Here is a 6,492-nt window from a genome sequence, read left to right as displayed (position 1 = left end):
CAATTTTGGAGCTTCACCATGTTTCATTGAAATGTACAGCTGTGTGTCATCCGCATAGCAGTGAAAGTTAACATTGTGTTTTCAATGACATCCCCAGAGGTAAAATATATAGTGAAAACAATAGTGGTCCAAAACGGAACCTTAGGAACACCGAAATGTACAGATGACAGACATTCACAGAGACAACTGATATCTTTCCGACAGATAAGCTCTAAACCAGGCCAGAACTTGTCCGTGTAGACCAATTAGGTTTTCCAATCTCTCCAAAAGAATGTGGTGATCGATGTGTATCAAAGGCAGCACTAAGGTCTAGGAGCACGAGGACAGATGCAGAGCCTCGGTCTGACGCCATTATAAGGTAATTTACCACCTTCACAAGTGCAGTCTCAGTGCTATGATGGGGTCTAAAACCAGACTGAAGCATTTCGTATACATTGTTTTTCTTCGGAAGGCAGTGAGTTGCTGTGCACCAGCTTTTTAAAAGAAATTGAGAGGAATGGAAAGTTCGATATGGCCGATAGTTTTTTTATATTTTCTGGTCAAGGTTTGGCTTTTTCAAGAGAGGCTTTATACTGCCACTTTTAGTGAGTTTGGTACACATCCGGTGGATAGAGAGCCGTTTATTATGTTCAACATAGGAGGGCCAAGCCAAGGAAGCAGCTCTCTCAGTAGTTTAGTTGGAATAGGGTCCAGTATGCAGCTTGAAGGTTTAGAGGCCATGGTTATTTTCATCATTGTGTCAAGAGATATAGTACTAAAACACTTAAGTGTCTCTCTTGATCCTAGGTCCTGGCAGAGTTGTGCAGACTCAGGACACTGAGCTTTGGAGGAATACGCAGATTAAAGAGGAGGTCCCGGTGGCGCAGTGGTCTAGGGCACTGCATCGCAGTGCTAGCTGCGCCACCAGAGTCTCTGGGTTCGCGCCCAGGCTGGGCTGGGTTCGCGCCCAGGCTCTGTCGCAGCCGGCCGCAACCGGGAGATCCGTGGGGCGACGCACAATTGGCATAGCGTCGTCCGGGTTAGGGAGGGTTTGGCCGGTAGGGATATCCTTGTCTCAGTATGTAAATTTATAAAATGTATGCACTCTACTGTAAGTGAAGCTCTGTGAATATCTGTCAGTATGAATACTATGACACTATCTGTAAGTCGCTCTGATAAGAGCGTCTGCTAAATGACTAAAATGTAAATGTATGAGACCGTAATTTGCTTTCTAATGATCATGATCTTTTCCTCATAGAAGTTCATGAATTTATTACTGCTGAGTGAAAGCCATCCTCACTTGGGAATGCTGCTTTTTAGTTAGCTTTGCGACAGTATCAAAAATAAATTTAGGATTGTTCTTATTTACCTCAATTAAGTTGGAAAAATATGATGATCGAGCAGCAGTGAGTACTGCACGGTACTGTCTTTCCAAGCTAGTCGGAAGACTTCCAATTTGGTGTGGCGCCATTTCCGTTCCAATTTTCTGGAAGCTTGCTTCAGAGCTCGGGTATTTTCTGTATACCAGGGAGCTAGTTTCTTATGACAAATGTTTTTKGTTTTTAGGGGTGCAACTGCATCTAGGGTATTGTGCAAGGTTAAATTGAGTTCCTCAGTTAGGTGGTTAACTGATTTTTGTCCTCTGACGTCCTTGGGTAGGCAGAGGGAGTCTGGAAGGGCATAGACATAGACAAATAACAATCACACATTACATACCTTGCCCACATACCATTTATATTGAAAGTAATATTCATTACTATAATGTAACTATAACATACACAATTATAAYCTCGGCAAAAAAAGGAATGTCCCTTTTTCAGGACCCTGTCTTGCAAAGATAATTCGTAAAAATCCAAATAACTTCACAGATKTTCATTGTAAAGGGTTTAAGCACTGTTTCCCATGCTTGTGCAATGAACCATAAACAATTGATGAACATGCACCTGTGGAACGGTCGTTAAGACACTAACAGCTTACAGACGGTAGGCAATTAAGGTCACAGTTATGAAAACTTAGCACACTAAAGAGGCCTTTCTTKTGACTCTGAAAAACACCAAAAGAAAGATGCCCAGGGTCTCTGCTCATCTGCGTGAACGTGCCTTAGGCATGCTGCAAGGAGGCATGAGGACTGCAGATGTGGCCATGTCAATAAATTGCAATGTCCGTACTGTGAGACGCCTAAGACAGCGCTACAGGGAGACAGGACGGACAGCTGATCGTCCTTGCAGTGGCAGACCACGTGTAACAACACCTGCACAGGATCGGTACTTCCGAACATCACACCTGCGGGACAGGTACAGGATGGAAACAACAACTGCCCGAGTTACACCAGGAACACACAACCCCTCTAACAGTGCTCAGACTGTCCGCAATAGACTGAGAGAGGCTGGACTGAGGGCTTGTAGGCCTGTTGTAGTAAGGCAGGTCCTCACCAGACATCACCGGCAACAACGTCGCCTATGGGCACAAACACACCGTCGCTGGACCAGACAGGACTGGCAAAAAGTGCTCTTCACTGACGAGTCGCGGTTTTGTCTCACCAGGGGTGATGGTCAGATTCGCGTTTATCGTCGAAGGAATGAGCGTTACACCGAGGCCTGTACTCTGGAGCGGGATCGATTTGGAGGTGGAGGGTCCATCATGGTCTMGGGTGGTGTGTCACAACATCATCAGACTGAGCTTGTTATCATTGCAGGCAATCTCAACGCCGTGCGTTACAGGGAAGACATTCTCCTCCCTCATGTGGTACCCTTTCCTCAGGCTCATCCTGACATGACCCTCCAGCATGACAATGCCACCAGCCATACTACTCGTTCTGTGTGTGATTTCCTGCAAGACAGGAATGTCAGTGTTCTGCCATGGTCAGTGAAGAGCCCGGATCTCAATCCCACTGAGCACGTCTGGGACCTTTTGGATCGAAGGGTGAGGGCTAGGGCCATTCCTCCCAGAAATATCCGGGAACTTGCAGGTGCCTTGGTGGAAGAGTGGGGTAACATCTCACAGCAAGAACTGGCAAATCTGGTGCAGTCCATGAGGAGGAGATGCACTGCAGTACTTAATGCAGCTGGTGGCCACACCAGATACTGACTGTTACTTTTGATTTTGACCCCCCCCCCTTTGTCTGTGGAACTTGTTCAGTTTATTTCTCAGTTGTTGAATCTTGTTATGTTCATACAAATATTTACACATGTTAAGTTTGCTGAAAATAAACGCAGTTGACAGTGAGAGGATGTTTCTTTTTTGCGGAGTTTACTATTACCATGTTATTTATAACCAATTTATTCTGTGCTGCACTGTGAAGTGCTACACACATACAAATATGATTGCTGTAACCTCCGGACAAAACAGGTGCAAAAGTAATTCTGGCCAATAATAATGTAGAAATAATTTCTGCAGCAGATATAGTATGCTCACTTTTCTCTAGTTTCTTGGTTATTGCCTTCACTTTGCATTTATCCCGAAGCAGAGTGCACTGTGGCCGCACCAGACCTCTGGGATGTAGGAGGGAAGAGGACAGCACTACAGGAGCCCTGCCTGTAGGGTTCACCCTGGCCCTGGAAAAGGGGCTTGGGTTTAGAAGGGGATGGGGCACCCTATCCACCTTTAGAGGTCGACCACTTCTTATCTTCTGGGGCMCGCTCAATGTCTGAAAGGCAGTTCAGGAGATGGGTGATGTAAAGAATAGTTTGTTAGGACTGCCCTCTTCTCAATGGTTTGACTCCTTGTTCTTATGCTCCTGCTCCACCCAAACTTCCATGTGGATATTGCCTTTGGGGTCCTCTTGAACAATCCTCCTAGAAAACAAAGGTTGTTTCACTGCCCTCTGCTGCTTGGGCTTCCTGCCTTTGTTTCCAGTCAAGGCCTCTTCTGGCTTTCTCACTGGGGCATCTCCTCCTTCTCTTGACACATGGGTCACAAGGCTGCAGTGGCTAATGTCGGATTCATCCCCAGTTTCATTCATGATATTCCCCATGAATGGTGCATAATCAATCTCCCCTTCCTCCTCCTCATCTGAGGATAGGCGTTGTATAATTTTCCTCTGGCTCCTATGACCCACATCCTCTCTTCCTCCTCAACTTTCACCTCTGTGGCAAGTGTGAATTCCCAATCTTAGCCATGGCCATCCTCATATCTCCAATTAATTTTGCACTGATGCCCAACTCCTGGGTTAGGTTTCCCCTTGTGCCAGAGTTTGTGGGGACAGTGGGAGCCATGGCAGTGAGCCCGAGTGATTAATTTGCTCAGACGCTCAAGCATTGCACTTGCTTAGACATGGCAGATGGGCCCTTTCAAAAATATAGTTTAAAAAAAAATTACAAATGTAAGCTTTGAGTGTCTGGAAACCAGTGACAGTTTTATAAACTATTTGTATTGGCCAAATAGTCCTTTCAGGATCTGTTGTTTTTCAAAGTGTCCTGAGATAACTGGGGAAAATACACAGATTATACAAAACATTAAGAACACCTGTTCTTTCCATGACATAGACTGACCAGGTGAATCCAGSTGAAAGCTATGATCCCTTATTMATGTCACTAATTAAATACACTTCAATCAGTGTAGATGAAGGGGAAACAACTGTGGGAAGCATTGGAGACAACAAGGGCCAGCATCCCTGTAGAACCCTTTCGACACCTTATAGAGTCCATGCCCCGACCTTTTGAGCCTGTTCTGAAGGCAAAGGGCACAACTCAATATTAGGAAGGTGTTCCTAATGTTTGGTATACTCAGTGTACATTTATAGCCGACSAAAATTAACCTTAGTCTGAAAACTCAAAATAGTCTATAGTGTAGCTGTATAGAAGAGCAAATGTAGCCTAAKTGCAAAATAGATCAGTGGAAAACAAATATTCCTTAACTCTTCCATTTCTCCTAATGCCCTTTACAATAGACTGGTAATTAAAATCAATGACCAAATGTATTCTCGCATTAAAACACTATTCTAGCCTATGCAATGTTGAGCATGAGTCGGTGCACTTGCTTTTGAAACATCAACAAGCAATCATAGAACATTGTGACAACACTCTACMTTGAATGTCATTACATACAATCTGTCATTGGAATGGGAATGTTAGAACACTCAAATAAACAGAGAAAAGTATGGAACGTTTTCACTACGCAACAATGCATCAGTTAACCACATGGTGTCGCTCAAGCTTAGTGTATATAAAAAGAGCAGTCCACATGAACCTGAACGATGAACCTGTCTCAAAATTAAGTCAATCGACATGACAAAAATGCGTGCCACTGCCATAATAATACACTACATTACCAAAAGTATGTGGACACCTGCTCATCCAACATKTCATTTCAAAATCATGAGCATTATAAGGGAGTTGGTCCCRCTTTGCTGCTATAACAGCCTCAACTCTTCTGAGAAYGCTTTCCACTAGATGTTGGAGCATTGCTGTGTGGACTTGCTTCCATTCAGCCACAAGAMCATTAGTGAGGTCGGGCACTGATGTTGGGCAATTAGGCCTGGCTCGCAGTCGACGTTCCAATTCATCCCAAAGGTGTTTGATAGGGTTGAGGTCAGGGCTCTGTGCAGGCCAGTCAAGTTCTGCAACACSATCTCAACAAAATATTTCTGTATGGACCTTGCTTTGGGCATGGGGGCATTGTCATGCTGAAACAGGAAAGGGCCTTCCCCAAACTGTTGCCACAAAGTTGGAGGCAAAGAATCGTCAAGAATGTAATTTTATGCTGTAGTGTTAAGATTTCCCTTCACTGGAACTAAGGGGCCTAGCCCGAACCATGAAAAACAGCCCCAGACCATTATTCCTCAACCAAACCTTACAGTTGGCACTATCCATTGGGGCAGGTAGCATTCTTCTGGCATCCGCCAAACCCAGATTCATCAGTCGGATATGGTGAAATGTGATTCATCACTCCAGAGAACGGGTTTCCACTGCTCCAGAGTCTAATGGCYGCGAGCTTTACACCACTCCAGCCGACACTTGGCATTGCGCATGGTGATCTTAGGCTTGCTCGGTCATGGAAACCCATTTCATGAAGCTCCTGGGCGAACTGTTCTTGTGCTGATGTTGTTTCCAGAGGCAGTTTAGAACTCGGTAATGAGTGTTGCAACCGAGGACAGAGGATTTTTATGCGCTACGCGCTTCAGCACTCGGCAGTCCCATTCTGTGAGCTTGTGTGGCCTACGTCTTRGTAGCTGAGCAGTTGTTGCTCCTAGATGTTTCCACTTCACAATAACAGCACTTACAGTTAACCGGGGCAGCTCTAGCAGGGCAGAAATTTGACAAACTGACTTGTTGGAAAGGTGGCATCCTATGACGGTGCCACGTTGAAAGTCACTGAGTTCTTCAGTAAGGCCATTCTACTGACAATGTTTGTGTATGGAGATTGCATGGCTTTGTGCTCGAWATTATACACCTGTCAGCAACGGGTGTGGCTGAAATAGCCGAATCGACTAATTTGAAGGGGTGTCCACATACATTTGTATATAMGGTGTATAATAACCTGCACATGCTAAACATTTCGGATGGAATCAGCCAT

This window comes from Salvelinus sp. IW2-2015, linkage group LG16 (assembly GCF_002910315.2).
Source record: "Salvelinus sp. IW2-2015 linkage group LG16, ASM291031v2, whole genome shotgun sequence".
Taxonomy (NCBI): Eukaryota; Metazoa; Chordata; class Actinopteri; order Salmoniformes; family Salmonidae; genus Salvelinus; species Salvelinus sp. IW2-2015.
Note: the sequence above shows the minus strand (reverse complement) of the source record.